Source organism: Oncorhynchus gorbuscha, linkage group LG12, assembly GCF_021184085.1.
Source record: "Oncorhynchus gorbuscha isolate QuinsamMale2020 ecotype Even-year linkage group LG12, OgorEven_v1.0, whole genome shotgun sequence".
NCBI classification, from domain to species: Eukaryota; Metazoa; Chordata; class Actinopteri; order Salmoniformes; family Salmonidae; genus Oncorhynchus; species Oncorhynchus gorbuscha.
Genome location: NC_060184.1, coordinates 68,307,823 through 68,329,652, shown reverse-complemented (window position 1 = coordinate 68,329,652; position 21,830 = coordinate 68,307,823). Strand labels below are relative to the sequence as shown.

At 42.0% G+C, this 21,830-nt stretch overlaps 1 protein-coding gene across 1 annotated transcript in view; it reads left to right on the top strand.

Moving 5' to 3' along the window:
* The first annotated feature begins 545 nt into the window (after positions 1-545).
* The window catches only part of LOC123991302 (brother of CDO-like), a 67,098-nt gene continuing 45,813 nt past the window's right edge, over positions 546-21,830 (top strand). Inside the window, exon 1 of the mRNA XM_046292763.1 lies at positions 546-763. The gene's annotated coding sequence lies outside the window, so the exon portion shown is untranslated. The remainder of the gene's footprint in view (positions 764-21,830) is intronic.

Below are 21,830 nucleotides of genomic sequence, written 5' to 3'. Positions count from 1 at the left end.
GTGTGCTGATTGAAGTGAAGTAGAGAATTCCAGAGGCGAGCACGCGGGGGTTCTTTGCTGTGATCACTGTGGTATGAGACAGAGAGTGTGAGAGAGTAGTGAGATGCCTCTGACTGCGTCTGCCTCCTGCACACAACACGCCACAGCTGCGCTAGAGAGAGAGAGGCCTGCGGGCTTCAATGGACAGGGGTCAATAAAAAACTATTTGGGAACAACGCATACCAAATCAGGGGAATACACCAGTCTAGGGGGGGGGGGCGTCTTTTTCTCCCCACACCACATTTAACTTTTGTGAACTTGTTTTTTTTAGCTCATGTACTTATCTTATTAAACTCCTTTACGCACAAGTACGTACATGAGTTGAAACAACACTTTATCATCGCGCACGGCGGTAAGATCCACGGTGCGGTGAAACCAGTGTTTCTTGGGGGAAACTAGACGGCTTTACCAAACGTTGGGATTTAGGAGCGAGTCCCTATTGTTCAAATCCCTCCCCCTTCTTGGGAAGTGGGAGGACCCGAAAAGGCGTTGCAAAAGAGAGAATTGTTTGCAAGCTCAGTCATCCAAAAACGGCCTTTCAATGTGAGAACTTGGGGAGCCGAAGAAAATGTCGGTGGCATCGCAGTAAATTACCAAAGCAGTAGCTTTAGAGGGAAAAGAAAAAGTGAAAAGTGTTTTTTCCCTGAACATTTACTGAAGTAAAAAGCGGAGAAGGAGATCAAGTGGTGTCGTGAGGAGTGAATTCCAAATAAAGCACGTTTTGGTAAGTTTTTACCTCTACAAATGATCCATGTTTTGCACTACTACTACACGAAGTAATAACACATGCGTTACAAGTTAACAATATACTTGTATTCGTGGAATAACGGGTGCTATCGAGGTATCATATTTTACGCACGTATGTGTGATAACATAATTGGTGTAAGTTTAGTGTTTCCCATGTTCTTATGTGGATGCGGGTACCTTACTAACTTTGTGAGCAACAATTGTTTTGTTTCCATGTCTTTATTTATTTGCGTTCAATTTCAGGCCAACTCAATAGAAACAAAGACTGCGCGTAATATTTTGGATATGGAACGAAACGGTCATGAAAAATACGAATTTTGAAATATTATTTTAGAAAGGTTGTAAAATATAGTTTTAGGACTCATTGAGTGATGGTGGTAGCTTTTGGCTGCGCTATCATTTCTGCCTTCAGTTTTCGGAATTGCGTCCTTTTTTTGCAAAAATCGTTTCTCTAACTTTTCATCTTGGTGTGTGAATACGTTTTTTATTATGTTCGTGATATAAATATATTTGATTTGTGATTCAAAGTTCTCATTTTAAGACCAATAGTGTGTCGATTTTTGCAGGCCTTAGCCTGTAGTTGTTCCCATAGAGAGTAACAGAAAACAGGCACCGCAAGCACTGCCAAATTCCATCCTCATATTATTGGTTCCATGCCTACATCTTATTTATTAGCCTGATTCACCATAAAATGGCCTGAACAGATTTAGTTTCTCATGACGCAAAGCTTTAACATCACTAATTGCGTGTTTTTAATAACCCACTCCCCTCATCATTAAACCAAACTTCCACTGTGCAAGAATACCCTTATTACAATAAATGGACAGCTGGTCAACTATTCTGAACCATCAATGTGGTGGAATGCCTAAATGTATTTTAGCTGCAAGCTGTCAAGGGCGTCTCATCCCACTGGGCACAGATGTCAGTTCAAGGTCTATTTTTGATTAACATTTGATTGAGTTTTCAACGAACGTGAAATCAAAATAAAATATGACATATGACATTGAATTTAGGTTAAAAGTTGGATGAAAAAAACTGGTGTAAACTACTTAAGTAAAACTATTTTAAAGTACTACTTCAGTAGTTCTTTTGGGTATCTCTACTTTACTTTACTATTTATATTTTGGACATCTTTTACTTCACTACATTCCTAAGGAAAATAATGTACTTTTTACTCCACACATTTTCCCTGACACCCAAAAGTGCTCGTTACATGCTAAGCAGGACAGGAAAATGGTCCCGTTCACACACTTATCAAGAGAACATCATCAAGAGAACACCTGCATCTGATCTGGCGGACTCACTAAACATAAATGCATATTTTCTAAATGTTGCTGTCTGCTTTGCTTAATATAAGGAATTTGAAATTATTTATACTTTTATTATTTGATACTTAAGTATATTTCTCAAATACTTTTAGACTTTTACTCCAGTAGTGTTTTACTGGGTGACTTCCACGTTTACTTGAGTAACTTTCTATTAAGGTTTCTATACATTTACTCAAGAATGACAATTGGGTACTTCTTCCACCACTTGAAAAAATAGGAAATTCCCTTACAATGATGACTTTTTGCAAGTTTTCTGCGTTGATTCAACTTCATCACAGTTGAATTATTTTGTTGAAATGACATGGAAACAACGTTGATTCAACCAGTTTTTGCCAAGTGGGATATCATCCCTTTGCTGAGGAATGATTTAATGAGAAAATGTTTTTCCTAATCCAGGGGCGCTAATGAGCTCTTGGCGAGTCCTCGCATGGGTGTCATTCTCACAATGGGGGGGGGGGGGGGGGGTTCATACCTCCAGGTGTCGTTTTGTTATTTGGATTACATTTAGCCTGACTCACTCGCATAGAAAAAACACCACGATTAAACTGACAAGACACCATGTCCGTTGGAGAGAAGAGATTCTTTCAGCTCAATCCATGATGTTAGTTAGATTAAAGGTCGAGCAGAGTTATCTCTTCAATTAAACTGAATAAGTGAATTGGTTTAAAAAGAGGCTATGTATGTTTGGCGTTGGCTGCTGTGCCTCTGTCTGAATATAAGGAACCTCTTGTTTGGTAGCTATGGTGCGGTAGAGTTTGTTGTTGATCATCGGCGGACGGGTGGATCAAAGCTTTTCTCTAATTGATTCCAGTCTGCCTGGGGTTCTTTCCTTTCCCAGTCTTCTGACCTTATTTGGTGGCGCAGTTATGAACAGCCATTAGCTATGCGCTGATGAACGCACACGTTTTACCATTCCATTTCCATGCCAGCCCAACATTAACCACTCGTTGGTAACAACAGGGTTAAAGATAAGGGTTAGTCCATATGCCTATTTTGGAAAGATAACATCAGGCCTTGAAGTACTGTGGGTTGTTAAAAACACATGGCAGGTCCTTATTTTTTGTTGCCTTAATAGGTGTGTGTTTGACATTGTTTTGGTCCACTCTCAGTAGGTATGTCTTCATCTGTCCATTGGAAGCTTGGCTAGGACTCATTGGATAGATCTGGCCCTGTCTGGGTATGTCTTCTTGGATAGATCTGGCCCTGTCTGGGTATGTCTTCTTGGATAGATCTGGCCCTGTCTGGGTATGTCTTCTTGGATAGATCTGGCCCTGTCTGGGTATGTCTTCTTGGATAGATCTGGCCCTGTCTGGGTATGTCTTCTTGGATAGATCTGGCCCTGTCTGGGTATGTCTTCTTGGATAGATCTGGCCCTGTCTGGGTATGTCTTCTTGGATAGATCTGGCCCTGTCTGGGTATGTCTTCTTGGATAGATCTGGCCCTGTCTGGGTATGTCTTCTTGGATAGATCTGGCCCTGTCTGGGTATGTCTTCTTGGATAGATCTGGCCCTGTCTGGGTATGTCTTCTTGGATAGATCTGGCCCTGTCTGGGTATGTCTTCTTGGATAGATCTGGCCCTGTCTGGGTATGTCTTCTTGGATAGATCTGGCCCTGTCTGGGTATGTCTTCTTGGATAGATCTGGCCCTGTCTGGGTATGTCTTCTTGGATAGATCTGGCCCTGTCTGGGTATGTCTTCTTGGATAGATCTGGCCCTGTCTGGGTATGTCTTCTTGGATAGATCTGGCCCTGTCTGGGTATGTCTTCTTGGATAGATCTGGCCCTGTCTGGGTATGTCTTCTTGGATAGATCTGGCCCTGTCTGGGTATGTCTTCTTGGATAGATCTGGCCCTGTCTGGGTATGTCTTCTTGGATAGATCTGGCCCTGTCTGGGTATGTCTTCTTGGATAGATCTGGCCCTGTCTGGGTATGTCTTCTTGGATAGATCTGGCCCTGTCTGGGTATGTCTTCTTGGATAGATCTGGCCCTGTCTGGGTATGTCTTCTTGGATAGATCTGGCCCTGTCTGGGTATGTCTTCTTGGATAGATCTGGCCCTGTCTGGGTATGTCTTCTTGGATAGATCTGGCCCTGTCTGGGTATGTCTTCTTGGATAGATCTGGCCCTGTCTGGGTATGTCTTCTTGGATAGATCTGGCCCTGTCTGGGTATGTCTTCTTGGATAGATCTGGCCCTGTCTGGGTATGTCTTCTTGGATAGATCTGGCCCTGTCTGGGTATGTCTTCTTGGATAGATCTGGCCCTGTCTGGGTATGTCTTCTTGGATAGATCTGGCCCTGTCTGGGTATGTCTTCTTGGATAGATCTGGCCCTGTCTGGGTATGTCTTCTTGGATAGATCTGGTTCTGGCTATAGTAACATTGGGTAGGAGAGCTCTTGTTCTGGCTATGAGTCCATGGTTAGTGGTTACACTGAGTAGGTTCTGGTTGCTGTGTCTTGTTCTGCTTCTGAAGCCATGGATATAGATTGGCACTGAGTCCATGGATAGTTTTCGTTCTGGCTGTGACTCTGGGTGTATAGTTCTTATTCTGGATGTGGGGCTTTTGAAGTTCTGACTGTGGAAAGGTTTATTGTTTTCTTAGAGGGTGTAACATTTCTGTTAATTGACAAGAGGAGACAACCTGCTGAGGGTAGGCTTTCATCTGTTCTACAGCGGGTACAATCATGCAGTCATCGCAGGCAGCTATCTGCGGGCCTGTGTGTGTGTGTGCCTGACTCTGTGTGCATGTGTGTGTGCCTGACTCTGTGTGTGTGTGCCTGACTCTGTGTGTGTGTGCCTGACTCTGTGTGCGTGTGTGTGTGTGTGTGCGCCTGACTGTGTGTGTGTGTGTGTGTGTGCGCCTGACTGTGTGTGTGTGTGCCTGACTGTGTGTGTGTGTGCCTGATTCTGTGTGGGTGCCTGACTCTGTGTGTGTGTGTGTGCATGATGGTTCTCCAATCAGGATTATGTCTTTACACAGGAATGTGCAGCTTGTCACTCTCGTCTTGAACATTTCCCTCTCAGGATGACCTGCATGTCCCAGTGAAGTCAGATCACAGTGTATGATAGGATTTGTATTTCTCGTAGCGTGCACTGTGGAGTGTGTGAAAGAGAGATTCTTTAGGCCAGGGATGGGCCACTTTTTATGGAGTTAGGGGCCACAAAAAAATCTGAATTCATCATGAGGGGCAGCAGTGGCTTGTGGGCTTGCATACTCACATCCATAATCACAAATGCAGTCAGAGCCGGCCCTAGCCTTTTAGGGGCCCTAAGTAAAAAAACAAACAATTGAGGGTCCCCCCCAATTGTGAGCAAAACATTTTAGCCCTCCCTCCCCGCTTGACAGAGGAGATAACCAAATATAAGTTTTAGGGTTCATTTCATGCAATTCTACACATTGCCATAAGGTGGAAAGACATTTTAGCAGTTTTTAACATGGTGAGACGGATAAACAAAATCAATGGGGGCCCCATGGTTGGTAATTCAACCATGATTTCTACAAGTTTAGATATCTGTCCGCTAGACTCATTTACCAATCTACATTTCATTGACTGTCAGTGACTGACATAACAAGATAAAAACGTCTGATGCACAACCACATTTAGACATTTCACCTTGTGTGTTCTACGATTCTATCTCTCAACAGTAAGACTCCCACTGAGTTCCCAAAAATGTAGATAAAACAAACAACATTTGGTGGTGGGATTGATTGGTGGGTCCGCCAGTTGCACATCCCTACTTTAGGCTGTAGTAGGGTGTGTGTATCTGTCATTACATGGAGTCTATCCATATCAGCTGGTTCTACTAGTGTTGTGGTGTAATAGAGTGATTATATACACACACATAGCCAACAATGAAGGAGTGCTGTAGTTGAACATTCTCCCAGAGATCCTACCTATTGCTCTGTAGTTTTCCATACAGGGCGTTCTGGCTGTGTAGTTGACATATTGTGCTTTAGGGTTATAGGGGTTGTAGGGTCAGGTTGCTCTTGTCCTGGAGGTTTTAGGTGTCCAGCCTGAAGCGGCAGGTGGCCAGGGTGCAGTACCCTCCCCTGGGGCCAGGGTGCAGTACCCTCCCCTGGGGCCAGGGTGCAGTACCCTCCCCTGGGGCCAGGGTGCAGTACCCTCCCCTGGGGCCAGGGTGCAGTACCCTCCCCTGGGGCCAGGGTGCAGTACCCTCCCCTGGGGCCAGGGTGCAGTACCCTCCCCTGGGGCCAGGGTGCAGTACCCTCCCCTGGGGCTCCGAGCCGCCCTGCCTCCCCGGCCAGACCTTGCATACCTCACGAGTCATCCACAGCCTCTCCCACACAGGACAAAAGGGGAGAGAGGGAGGGTTGGGGAGAGGAATGGAGGAGGAAGGGATGGAGAAAATAGATGTGGAGGAGAGACGGGTAGAAGGGTGAAAGGGAGGGGAGGGCGGCAGGTAGCCTAGTGGTTATAGAGTCTTGCCACTAATCGAAAGGTTGCTGGATCGAATCCCCTGAACAACGCAGTTAACCCACTGTTCCCCGGTAGGCCATCATTGTAAATAAGAATGTATTCTTAACTGACTTGCCGAGTTAAATAAAGATGACATTAAAAAAACATTTAAAAAGGGGAGGACAGATATAAAGGAGAGCGGCAGCCACGGAGGAGTGAAAAGTCAGCAGTTTGAGAGGTGTAGACGGTGTCTGGAGCTATGTGCTTTTGGCCTTTTAGAGGTGTTGAATGTATGTCTCTTACTTGAGACCTGTCACAGTGAGAGTACAGTACCGCACTGAGTCACTTGACTAGAAGTCACCCGTATGTTTGAATAAATGCATGTGTGATCTCCAGCATTAGTGACCCCTAGTTGAGTTGACGCACACTGCTGTTTGTGAGAGACTGGCATAGTGTTGTCAGATCATTGATAAACTCCAGAGACTAGGTAGATATTTTGTTTACCCTCTCAAAGGCCATTCTCCATGAGCACCACCTAGCACGGCAGCACTCTGACTGAAACCGCTCAGTACAGTAGTACCCTCTCCCTGTTTCTGTCTTGTTTGTCCCTCTCTCCCCCTTCGCTCTTTCTCTCTCTCACTCTCTCTCTTCATGCTCTTTCTGTCTCTCACTCACTCTCTCTCCACACACTCTCCTCATGCACTCTCTCTCTCTCTCCCCCCCCTTCGCTCTTTCTTTCTCTCTCTCACTCACTCTCACTCACTCTCTCTCCTCACGCTCTCTCCCCCCTTCGCTCTCTCTCTCTCTCTCTCTCTCTCTCTCTCTCTCTCTCTCTCTCTCTCTCTCTCTCTCTCTCTCTCTCTCTCCCCCCTTCGCTCTTTCTCTCTCTCACTCACTCACTCTCTCTCCTCACTCTCTCTCCTCACGCTCTCTCCTCACACTCTCTCCTCACACTCTCTCTCTCCCCCTTTGCTCTTTCTCTCTCTCCTCACGCTCTCTCTCTCTTTCTCCCCCTTGCTCTTTTACTCACTCACTCTCTCCTCACACTCTCTATCTTTCTCCCCCTTGCTCTTTCTCTCTCTCACTCACTCTCTCTCCTCACACTCTCTCTCTTTCTCCCCCTTGCTCTTTTTCTCTCTCACTCACTCTCTCTCCTCACACTCTCTCTCTTTCTCTCCCTCGCTCTTTCTCTCTCTCCCTCTCTCTCCTTTTCTCTCTCACACACACACACACTGTTGAACAGTTTGTGAGAACAGAACCCCACGGAGCCATCAACTTATTTTGGTTCCCAATGATTTATTCTCCCTCCATTCTTGCACACCATCTTGTGCCAATGTGTTGTGACTGGGTTATAACTGAATAATCCATCACTCTCTGGGACAGTTCTCGGAATGTTACTGTTGTTTATGACAGACAGTGGAATGTCTGCTCTAGGGAGGGATCAACCAATGTCTTACTCTTCACTTACGCTCAAAGTAGTTTTTCATTGGTTATTGTTTGCATATCTGGTTGTTTCTGTGGCTAGGAGTTAAGTTTCTCTGTCCAGTAGTTGAAAAGGGAGTAACTGATTATAAAAAAAACTTAGCAGTTACGTTACCAGCAAAAATATTGTAATCCGATGACAGATTATTTTGAGAAACTAGATGATTACTTCTTGGATTACATTAAAATTTAGAAAGGATGCTTGTGAAAAAATACATTCTGGTACTTTTCTATTTTCTCAATGACATATAAATCAGCATTGAAAAAAGGTGCAAGTTTAAGTTTGTTCCACCTGAGGGAGTCTGACCACAAGTCAGAGACCACTGTGATGACACACCAAATGGGTTTGATGGATCCCTTTTGTCTTCTTCTAATGCCTCTTAGGGGGAAAGTAATGGGATTACATTCATGAGTTTAGGTAATCCAAAAGTTACGTGACAAATTACAATTTTGGACAGGTAACTAAGTAACCTACCAACCCTGCAGTAGTATTTCAGGGTCCGGGGTTATTGAGTTTGTTCTCTGATTCGAAAGACGTGCACTTTGTCACGCAATGATTTTTCAGTTTAGAAGAAAGGTGATGGTGATTTGATGTTTCAGTTTAGTATCAGGAAGACAGGTGATAGTGATTTGATGTTTCGGTTAGTATCAGGAAGAAAGGTGATAGTGATTTGATGTTTCAGTTAGTATCAGGAAGAAAGGTGATAGTGATTTGATGTTTCAGTTTAGTATCAGGAAGACAGGTGATAGTGATTTGATGTTTCAGTTAGTATCAGGAAGAAAGGTGATAGTGATTTGATGTTTCAGTTAGTATCAGGAAGAAAGGTGATAGTGATTTGATGTTTCAGTTAGTATCAGGAAGAAAGGTGATAGTGATTTGATGTTTCAGTTTAGTATCAGGAAGAAAGGTGATAGTGATTTGATGTTTCAGTTAGTATCAGGAAGAAAGGTGATAGTGATTTGATGTTTCAGTTAGTATCAGGAAGAAAGGTGATGGTGATTTGATGTTTCAGTTAGTATCAGGAAGAAAGGTGATAGTGATTTGATGTTTCAGTTAGTATCAGGAAGAAAGGTGATAGTGATTTGATGTTTCAGTTAGTATCAGGAAGAAAGGTGATAGTGATTTGATGTTTCAGTTAGTATCAGGAAGAAAGGTGATGGTGATTTGATGTTTCAGTTAGTATCAGGAAGAAAGGTGATAGTGATTTGATGTTTCAGTTAGTATCAGGAAGAAAGGTGATAGTGATTTGATGTTTCAGTTAGTATCAGGAAGAAAGGTGATAGTGATTTGATGTTTCAGTTAGTATCAGGAAGAAGGTGATAGTGATTTGATGTTTCAGTTAGTATCAGGAAGAAAGGTGATAGTGATTTGATGTTTCAGTTAGTATCAGGAAGAAAGGTGATAGTGATTTGATGTTTCAGTTAGTAACAGGAAGAAAGGTGATAGTGATTTGATGTTTCAGTTAGTATCAGGAAGAAAGGTGATAGTGATTTGATGTTTCAGTTAGTATCAGGAAGAAAGGTGATGGTGATTTGATGTTTCAGTTAGTATCAGGAAGAAAGGTGATAGTGATTTGATGTTTCAGTTAGTATCAGGAAGAAAGGTGATAGTGATTTGATGTTTCAGTTAGTATCAGGAAGAAAGGTGATAGTGATTTGATGTTTCAGTTAGTATCAGGAAGAAAGGTGATAGTGATTTGATGTTTCAGTTAGTATCAGGAAGAAAGGTGATAGTGATTTGATGTTTCAGTTAGTATCAGGAAGAAAGGTGATAGTGATTTGATGTTTCAGTTAGTATCAGGAAGAAAGGTGATAGTGATTTGATGTTTCAGTTAGTATCAGGAAGAAAGGTGATAGTGATTTGATGTTTCAGTTAGTATCAGGAAGAAAGGTGATAGTGATTTGATGTTTCAGTTAGTATCAGGAAGAAAGGTGATAGTTAGTATCAGGAAGAAAGGTGATAGTGATTTGATGTTTCAGTTAGTATCAGGAAGAAAGGTGATAGTGATTTGATGTTTCAGTTAGTAACAGGAAGAAAGGTGATAGTGATTTGATGTTTCAGTTAGTATCAGGAAGAAAGGTGATGATGATTTGATTTTTCAGTTTAGTATCAGGAAGAAAGGTGATGGTGATTTGATGTTTCAGTTAGTATCAGGAAGAAAGGTGATCGTGATTTGATTTTTCAGTTAGTATCAGGAAGAAAGGTGATGGTGATATGGGTCCTACTACCATCATAGGCAAAGGTGATAAAACTGGTCTATTTCTCAGGACTGCACGTCATCATTATTCCCAGACATGTGGAAACCTGTCTCTTAACTGGATGGGGTATGGCGTCTTTCCCTGGCCTGGGATAATACCGCTAGTCTATTTCTGTTGCTTCACTCATAAATCAGAAGAACTGGTCTGAGAACAGCAGCACAGTAGTTTGTGATGCTATCTTATCCTGGTGTGACAGCGAGCTGCACAGGTCTTCCTGTGTAGATTATCCCAGTTTCTGCCTGTGTTCGTTTGTCTGTGCTATTGGCACAGGTGCTATTGGCACAGGTCTGTGTATTGTCTGTCTGCACATGTGCAGTCCTGCGTTTTGGCCTGCTTCTCTTTTAGTCCGGAACGACATCAATATCGTTTGAGTGACGGGACACATGGAACTCCTCTGGCCGTGCTATAATGTCTGTCAGAGAGTCTCACACACACACACACACACACACACACACACACACACACACACACACACACACACACACACACACACACACACACACACACACACACACACACACACACACACACACACACACACACACACACACACACACACACACACACACACACACACACACACAGCTGTAATCCAGCTTCTGACACTCAACGCTCCTTTTGAAATGAGCCTCCATCATATGTTCCTGTGGCAGTTAGGGCTCAAGGCGACACACACACACACACACACACACACACACACACACACACACACACACACACACACACACACACACACACACACACACACACACACACACACACACACACACACACACACACACACACACACACACACACACACACACACACACACACACACCTGAACTTTATTAATATGTAATAAGCATTCTAGTAGTTCTCTAAAGTACATGACCCCTATCTCTTAGCCATCTCTCTCCTTTCTCTATGCCATAGCCCTATATTTTCTCCCTCCCTTTTTTTCTCCTATTTTTCCCAAGGCTGTTTCTTATATCTCCATTCTATCACCTCTGTGCTAGATGCCCCCTTGTTGTCCCCCATGATGAAATCAGGGAAGGGACTGTGGATCTGTCTCCATCCGTTAGAATGTTTGTTCATACATTAGTCACACGCGATATCTCAGACAGCACTGGCCTGATTTTGACAAAACTTGGTTGAATGATGCAGCTAAATCTGGTATGCATGTTGCAAACACTGTCAAGACTTAACATAGGCAAGAACATTCATATTGACCTCACGGTAGCGCTATAACTTGATCTGTTTGACTCAGTGATGAAATTTGGCACACATGCTCAGGGATATGAGTCTAGCTAACCTAGACTATATCTCAAACACCACTGGCCTGATTTTGATGAGATTTGGGTGAATGATGGGTCTTGCCATAGAGATGCGTCATTTACAAAATTGCACTGATCAGCCCAAGAGGGGCACTGGATTGTTCAAGGGGGAAGCAATGTTTAATTTAGCCTTGTTCTACATGTATCTTTCTCTCTCTCAATTTCTCTCTTTCTCTGTCGTGTCTCCCTGCCTCCTTAGAGAGAGCCGTATAGGAGGAGGCAGGATGGGCTGGGCTGAGCTCTCCTGGTTCCTACTGAATAATAGGGAGAAATGTCTCTTGATTTATAATTGGTTCTATTCACTCTGATGTATGAGCTGCCAAAGGAGCTAGGGGCCCCTTCCATTCCCCTCCGTCTTCTCTCATTCCTCCCTCCCTCCCTCCCTCCCTGCCCCCCTCCCTCCACTGCAGCCTTGGAAGAACTCACAGGGAGTAGGTTGTATGTATGTGCAAATGTACATGGGTGTATGCACATGTGTTTTATCACTCTGTTGTTGCTGACAATTTCCTAGCACAGCAGGAAATCCAGAATTGTAGTGTATTTAAGTTTTATAAAATGTTTAAACTTTAAACTTTCAGACTTGACTTGCCCTAACAAAATTATATCAACCCCTACGTAATAATTCAAATTTCCTGTGGATGCAGGATTATTTTTTTTCCTGTTGTAGCAAACTGGCTCAAATTAAGATCCTACATCTGTAAGAATGACAAACCTTCGGAAGTGTCGAGATGGCGGACTGAACGTAGCTAAAGTTGAAGTCGGAAGTTTACATACACTTAGGTTGGAGTCATTAAAACTTGTTTTTCAACCACTCCACACATTTCTTGTTAACAAACTATAGTTTTGGCAAATCGGTTAGGAAATCTACTTTGTGCATGACACAAGTTATTTTTCCAACAATTGTTTACAGACAGATTATTTCACTTATAATTCACTGTATCACAATTCCAGTGGGTCAGAAGTTTACATACACTATGTTGACTGTGCCTTTAAACAGCTTGGAAAATTCCAGAAAATGATGTCATGGCTTTAGAAGCTTCTGATAGACTAATTGACATAATTTGAGTCAATTGTAGGTGCACTTGTGGATATATTTCAAGGTCTACCTTCAAACTCAGTGCCTCTTTGCTTGACATCATGGGAAAATCAAAAGAAATCAGCCAACATTTTTGTAGACCTCCACAAGTCTGGTTCATCCTTGGGAGAAATTTCAAAACGCCTGAATGTACCACGTTCATCTGTACAAACAAAAGTACGCACGTATAAACACCGTGGGACCACGTAGCCGTCATACCGCTCAGGAAGGAGACGCGTTCTGTTTCCTAGAGATGAACGTACTTTGGTGCGAAAAGTGCAAATCAATCCCAGAACAACAGCAAAGCACCTTGTGAAGATGCTAGAGGAAACAGGTACAAAAGTATCTATATTCACAGTAAAACAAGTCCTATATCACCATAACCTGAAAGGCCGCTCAGCAAGGAAGAAGCCACTGCTCTAAAACCGCCATTATAAAAGCCAGACTACGGTTTAGAAATGTCCTCTGGTCTGATGAAACAAAAATAAAACTGTTTGGCCATAATGACCATCGTTATGTTTGGAGGGATAGGGGAGGCTTGCAAGCTGAAGAACACCATCCCAACCGTGAAGCACGGGAGTGGCAGCGTCATGTTGTGGGGGTGCTTTGCTGCAGGAGGGACTGGTGCCCTTCACAAAATAGATGGCATCATGAGTAAGGAAATTTACGTGGATATATTGAAGCAACATCTCAAGACATCAGTCGGGAAGTTAAAGCTTGGTCGCAAGTGAGTCTTCCAAATGGACAATGACCACAAGCATACTTCCAAAGTTGTGGAAAAATGCCTTAAGGACAACAAAGTCAAGGTATTGGAGTGGCCATCACAAAGCTCTGACCTCAACCCTATAGAAAATTTGTGGCCAGAACTGAAAAAGCGTGTGCGAGCGAGGATGCCTACAAACCTGACTCAGTTACACCAGCTCTGTAAGAGGAATGGGCCAAAATTCACCCAACTTATTGTGGGAAACTTGTGGAAGGCTACTCGAAACGTTTAACCCAAGTTAAAATAAAGTGTTGATTCTAACTGACCTAAGACAGGGAATTTTTACTACGATTAAATGTCAGGAATTGTGAAAAACTGAGTTTAAATGTATTTGGCTAAGGTGTATGTTAACTTCCGACTTCAACTGTATGTAGACCACCTCAAGATAAAAACATAATATTCAATATTGGTAAGTTAGACTAAATATTAGCACTACACGATCTGGTGGGTGAATCTTCAGACGAGAGAATCTTCAGACGAGAGAAATTTATTGACAAATATTACGAAAACAAGCAACACCCAAACATGACTGAGAGTAAGACGGGGAAACCTGTTTCAAAACAAAGACTTTTCTACAGACGCAGACGATTGAATCTTTTCACCAGTGATAATGGAAAAGGTCGAAATCGATCTGTTAAAAAAAATCTATAAATGACAAACTGGGTATACTTGAACTAGTCAGTAAGGATTTAAAAGAGTTGAAGGCCTTGAGATGAGTGACGAAAAAGCAACGACATTGGAGAATGATACGAACAAGCTGAAAGCTACAATCAATAAGATGAAATCTGAAGTGAATGAATTTTAGAAGGAGAACACCGTTCTGAGAGAAGCCTTACTTGACATACAGACTAGATCCATGAGGGAGAATCTGGTACTTACAGGTGTCCATGAGGGAGAATCTGGTACTTACAGGTGTCCATGAGGGAGAATCTGGTACTTACAGGTATCCATGAGGGAGAATCTGGTACTTACAGGTATCCATGAGGGAGAATCTGGTACTCAGGTATCCATGAGGGAGAATCTGGTACTTACAGGTATCCATGAGGGAGAATCTGGTACTTACAGGTATCCATGAGGGAGAATCTGGTACTTACAGGTATCCATGAGGGAGAATCTGGTACTTACAGGTATCCATGAGGGAGAATCTGGTACTTACAGGTATCCATGAGGGAGAATCTGGTACTTACAGGTATCCATGAGGGAGAATCTGGTACTTACAGGTATCCATGAGGGAGAATCTGGTACTTACAGGTATCCATGAGGGAGAATCTGGTACTTACAGGTATCCATGAGGGAGAATCTGGTACTTACAGGTATCCATGAGGGAGAATCTGGTACTTACAGGTATCCAGGAGAGAGAATCTGGTACTTACAGGTATCCGTGAGGGAGAATCTGGTACTTACAGGTATCCATGAGGGAGAATCTGGTACTTACAGGTATCCATGAGGGAGAATCTGGTACTTACAGGTATCCAGGAGAGAGAATCTGGTACTTACAGGTATCCATGAGGGAGAATCTGGTACTTACAGGTATCCAGGAGAAAGAAGAAGTTCCTGAATCTGTAGTTTGAGAGTTCCTCCCTACAACGCTTCAGATTCCTTGCGAAGCTATCGACAAAATCCAACTCGAATGTGTACACCGCTTCGGACAGAGAGGGCAGAGGTATGAACGCCCAACTGTTGCCAAATTAGCTTTCTTCAACGATAAAATAATGGTTAAAAGCCTGAGTAAAAGACTTGCTGGCAAGAAAATTGTCATGAATGTCCAGTTCCCAAAGGAAATTGCAGAACGTTCTGTATCCAATTTTCAAGGAAAATAGATAGAAAGGTAAATGAGTAGCTCTCGTCGTCGATGAACTATATATCGATAACCAGTTGTTCAGAGACATGAAGACTACTCCATGGCTATTTTTAAAATGACAAAGTTCTCGTAGAGGAGGCAAGTTATGAAACACACAATTCTAGCCCGGTTATGGATTGTAATAATACAACAAAAAATATAGCTTTTCTATCTATGGAACACAAAAGCACTAATTCAACATGGTGGAGATAAAAACTCAGTAAACAGAAGGCACAGTATGTGTGGATGGTGTGGTGTGTGTTTTTTTTGTTTGGGAACGTGTGGCGTTGAGTGAGAAAGGAAATGGTTGCATATCCCAGAACCAATGTATTGCTGTGAGCCGGGGTTGTGAGAGAACTTTCAATGTTGTTCAGATGAGGGATATACATACTTATTTATTTATTGTCCTATCATGGTGGAACTAAATGTTTAAAATGAATTATACACATATTTATTTATGTAATATATTATAAATATAAAGCGAACTGGATGGAATATGGGGAGAAATGCACCACATTCTTTGTCAATCTTCAATATAGAAATGCTACCAAAAAAAATGATTGAAACTTGTTACAAATGATGGAGTCACGCATGATTCACAGAATGATAGTTTGAAAGAGGAAGTAAAGTACTTTAAGAATATTTTTTCATTTTAGTCTCCTCCATCTCCACTAACTGGAACTAATTGTATGGATTTGTTTCCTATTAATAATGTAAAATGAACATCTGTACAGAAAGACTCATTTTAAGGCCAAATTACAGAGGAGGAACTTCTTGATACAATTAAAGCCTTTAAGGCTGGGAAAACTCCAGGGCTGGATGGCATACCAGTGGAAGTATACCAAACTATTTTTGATATTTTCATTTTATACTCAGAAGACCATTATTAGCATATTTTAACCCCTCCTATATAAATGGTAGATTATCGGACACGCAACAAGAATGTCTGATTTGATTATTACTGAAACAGGATCCAAGTGGTGTATATATAAAGATCCAGTCAATTAAAATCATTGGAGGCCAGAAATTCTAGCTAAATGCTTGGCACATAGAATTAAAAACATTTTGTCAGATATTATTCATCCTAATCAGACAGGTTTTTTACATGGACGATACATTGGAGATAATAGAAGACAAGTACTGGAAACAATAGAATACTATGAAATATCAGGGACACCAGCCTGGTTTTCATAGCTGATTTTGAAAAGACTTTTGATAAAGTGCGACTGGATTTTATATACAAATGCTTAGAATATTTGAATTTTGGAGAATCTCTTAAAAAATGGGATAAAGTTATGTATAGTAAGCCTAGGTGTAAAATAGTAAATAATGGCTACATCTCAGAAAGTTTTAAGCTGTCAAGAGGAGTAAAACAAGGTTGTCCACTATCGGCATATCTATTTATTATGGTCATCGAAATGTTAGCTATTAAAGTCAGATCCAACAATAATATTAAGGGATTAGAAATCTGTGGCTTAAAAACAAAGGTGTCATTGTACGCTGATGATTCATGTTTCCTTTTAATACCACAATTAGAGTCTCTCCACAGCCTCATAGAGGATCTAGATACATTTGCTAACCTCTCTGGATTAAAACCAAATTATGGTAAGTGTATCTATATTATGTATTGGATCACTAAAACTTTTACATTATCATGTCGTTGACTAATTAAACGGTCTGACGGAGATGTGGACATACTTGGTATACAAATCCCAAAAGAAAGAAATGATCTCACTCCAATAAATGTTTATAGAAAGTTAGCAATTACCATTGCTACCATGGAAAAGGAAAATACCTGTCAATTTCTGGAAAAATCATCTTTAGTCATATCACAGTTTACCTATTTGCTTATGGTTTTGCCTACACCTAGTGACGTGCTTTTTAAATTATATGAACAAGAAATATTAAATTTGATTTGGAATGGCATGTCAGACAAAATTAAAAGAGCCTATGAATTTGGAGGGCAGAAATGATTAAATGTTAAAGCATTAGACCTCTCACTAAAGGCATCAATCATACAAAAGTTATACTTAAATCCAAACTGGTTCTCTAGTAAATTGGTAGGAATGTCTCATCCTATGTTCAAGAATGGCCTTTTTCCCCTTTATTCAGATAATACCTGCTCACTTTTGGTTGTTTGAATATATATATTTTTCGATAAAATGTAAATTATATCATAAATCGAACTGGTGGAGTCATGTCACACATGCAGCTAACACAGACATGGAAATGTCTGCTCTACCCAAAATTACAACCAACTAATTGCAGCATATCTACAAAAATGGAAGAGGCAAATAGAAGGGGAAAAAGTAAGGCCCTGTATTAAAGACCATAAATGGTTAAAGAAAAGTGTGATAAATAAAAACATATACCAATTTCATTTAAGAACCAAAAAACTGACAGCTGTGCCATATAAATTGCAAAAATAGTTGGGAAGAGATTTTCAACATACAGATTCCATGGCACATGGTTTATGAATTGACACGCAACTCAATGCCGGAGTCAATACTTTGAATTTTTAGATTTAAATTATAATACAAAATTCTTGCAACCAATAGAATGTTATAATATATACAATCTTCCCAGCTCTGCAGATTTTGCTGTGAGGAGGCAGAGCCATTAGATCATTTATTTTAGTATTGTCCATATGTAGCTCGTTTTTGGTCACAGGTTCAGGAATTGCTGAAGAATTGCAACATTTGTCTAGAACTAACGCTGCAGATGGCAATACTGGTTGTTTTTAAAAAGCCATAGTCAATCAATCAATCAATAATAGAATCATTATTTTTAATTTACACTCTGGAGAAGCTATGAGAATAGAAAGGTTCAGTACTTTTGTGAAGCATCACAGCACAGTTGAAAAATATATGGGAAATAGAAATCCAAAATGGATGGTGTTGAGAGATAGATGGAAGGGGTTGAATGGAGCTGAAGGGTGGGACTAATAAGATAACTGATGTAAAACATATGGGGTCTGTCAAATGTATATAGGTTCAGAAATGTTGAAATAGCACAGTTACAAATAGAAATCAAACTGGATGGACATCAGAAATAAAGGAAGGACTAAAAAAGAACAAAATATAACTATTGTAAAATAGATTGTGTCTGTAAAATGTGTATAATATGTAGAAACTGAAGGTAGAAGCCTAAGTGTTATTGTTTATTAGTTTACTCCAGTTGGGGGAAGGGTGGTAGGTTTTGCGGGGAATATAAAGGTATTTTCTTTAAAAAAGTATGTATGTGTATGTATGTATGCATGTATGTAAGCATGTTTATATATATGGGTATGTACGTGTATGTATATGGATATATATATTTACCCCCAAAATGTTGGAAATGATACAGACAATTACATTGATGGAGGCAACAATCTTTCCACAATATTGAGCCGATCCACCCACAAAATAAAATAAATTACATTTACAAAAAATAAATAAAAATAAATCCATTTGGGGGAAAAATCGATACATTTACATGTCGGGATATTTTTTAAAAAATAATATCTCGTATTGTTTTGACTATTGCAATATTATGGTGAGCAATATGTTTGAAACAACATCAAATCACAATAAAATCACAGTATCGAATCGCAATACATATAGAATCGCAATACATATCGTATTGGCACCTAAGTATGTTGATAATATGGTATCGTGAGGTCCCTGGCAATTCCCAGCCCTATAATCCATGTACATGGCTGTACATATGTAGGGTCTTTATTTGATCCAGTTTCCTACAGCAGGAAAATAATCCTACAGGAACAGGAAATATGAATTATTATTATTATTATTATTACTATTATTGTTATTATTAGTATTATATGGATTATAATTAATTGACATTTTTGTAGGGGTTGATACATTCATCTTTAGGGTGAATCAATTCTGACATTTTAAAGTGGAAATGACAAACCTTAGAAGCCTTTTTAAACCTTGAATACACTATAAGCTTGCATTTCCTGCTGTGCATGAAAATGCTCAGCAACGAAAGAGTGATCAAATTAAGATCCTACGTTTGTATGTTTGTTAGGTGAGTTTTTGGAGGATTGGAGTGGTCTTGTTTTTATAGTCTATATGGAAATATTTCTGTCATTTTAGCTTCAAGGGTTTGAATTTTTTGATGCCTCTGAGAGTATACTTTTTCTAACAGTGTGTGTGTGCGTGTGTGACTGATAATGGGCATTAGTTTGGTGCCTTCTCTCACACACACACATATATTAAAGGCTCTTACATTTTTAAATGTAACCTTTATTTAACCACCCAAGTTGGTTAAGAACAAGTCTATATTTACAATGACGGCCTACACCGACCAAACCCAAACCCGGACGGCGCTGGGCCAATTGTGCGCCACCCTATGGGACTCCAAATCACGGCCGGTTTTGATCCAGCCTGGATTCGAACCAGGGTGTCTGTAGTGACGCCTCAAGCACTGAGATGCAGTGCCTTAGACCGCTGCGCCAGTTGGTAGCCCCAATTGCATCAGAAAATGTAATAGTAAACAAACACTGTATAACCTCAAAACATGGTCAAATGTATCATGTTGATAACAAGAAAGGTCGCTCCTTCCATCCATAGCTGTGTCTGTGATTTGATCGTGGATACATTTCTCCTGCTCCTTCCCCCCCCTTTTTACCAAAACAGTGGCAGTGTCGATGTTGTTTGAACTGCAGATTGCCCCTTTAACATATATCGGCAAAGTAAAGTCTTTATGAAACATCCATCCTCTCATCCCAACCTGTCGCCTGCTTATAAACTGTGTTTGATTGTAGAGGAAGTAATGCCCAGGGGGGTAGTGGGTAGGGCTCAGTCAGGTGGTGCTAGTTCCCATGGCCCGGGAGGACACACAGGAAGACATCCATCCAGTGTCCTTCAGGACCAGGAAGGAATGTGGACGTGACGGTATGTGTTAGTTAGCCATGGCATTGTGAATGCTGCAGTAGCCCCATAATTAGCATTGGCTGGTTAATTCTGCCTTGTTATATAAAATATGCAAATGCTGTGGTGCCTAATTGATTAGAGCCCCCCCTGGGCCTGGCTTGATCTCACTTGTTAATCCCCGAGACGGCCTGGTGCTCGTTAGCGTGGATGGAGTGGATGGGCTGTGGCGGGGGGGTAGCTCACTAATACTTTGTAAAGGGTGTGGGGGGGTCCCAACCTCGTTAGATGATGCTTTTGATGTGTCATTTTTGGGGCATAGGAGCGGTTGATGTCTAGAGATGTTGAGAGGGGGATTGTGGGTGCTCAGCTCAGAGAGAGAGGTATGAATGGGGCGTGGCCGGCTGGGTTCCACCTGCTGGAGCGGGATCATCTGCCAACCTCAGACCTCGCTGGGGGGCATGTTCAGGAAGGCAGAACGTTCTGATGGAAATGCCTCGTAAAGTGTAGCGAACATATGGACTCCCTAATCTACATGACATAGACTTGTGTGTGTCCTATGTACCTAATGCATTTCTATCTGAACGTTTTATAACATTGGTTGTAGCACATGGAACAGGACCCAGAACTCTCCAGAATGCTGAGGCCTAGCCATAGCATGTGGACCTGGGAGAAACTGTTTCCTGTTGGCTAGAGCTATGGTTGTTGAAAAACAAAAACAAAACGGCAGCCCCGCCACTTGTTTTGGTATACAGCTGAGGGAACGGGCTAAGTAATTCATCTCAAATTCTTTACTACTATGGGATCCATTTTCCACTTGAGAGCAGAGCTGTAGCTGTTGTTTTCGTCTTGTCTTCTCCACTCAGCCCCAGCCTGACCAAAGGGCCAGCAACCAGATTGACTGAGTGAGGGGAAAATATGTTGGACACATTCAAACAACGCTCTCACACGCGCTCACACACTCACACACCCTCTCATTGACAAGACCCTGTGTCCTCCTGCTCGCCTGCCAGTTGACATCCCCTCTATTCATTTAGACCCCATTCTGCTTCTCAGTCAACCCCTCTCCAGCCCCTTCACCGCCAACCCTCACCCATCTAAGACTGAACCACACCACCACCCCACTCACCTCTCCACACTACTATCACCCCCCCCATCCCTCTCACACACACACACTTCTCCTCTCCTCCGTTGAGCGGCCCCCATCATCAGCTCTTCCTGGGGCCCTTCAGAGTAGTATCTCCCCTTTCTCTCTGGGAGTCTGCGGGGTCTTTGTCTGCCCACCGGCCCACTGCTTCACAATGACTCTCCACTCTATTAAGGTGCGTTCTGCCTGTTAGCGTCGCCAGGGGCAACCGGCCTCCCGCATGGCAGCTATGCAGCGCGGCATTGTGGGCCGGCGGGCCCGAGCAGAGCAGTTGAACCCAGTACTCCTCACACTTGACACCGCATGTGTTTATCTAAAGGGGGGCCATTGTGATGTTTGGATGGGGGGGTAGTGAAGGACGTAAAATGGTGGGTAGGAAGAGAGAGATGGACGAGGAGGGGGGTGATAAATATTCAACAGTTCAGCTCCTCAGAAGGAGTTGCCTACCCAACAACCCTAGCCCCCTCTCCTCTCTCCCCCACCCTACTGTGTCCTCTCTCTTCTCTCTTCCTCAACCCTCCTGTGTCCCCTCTCTCCTCTCTTCCTCA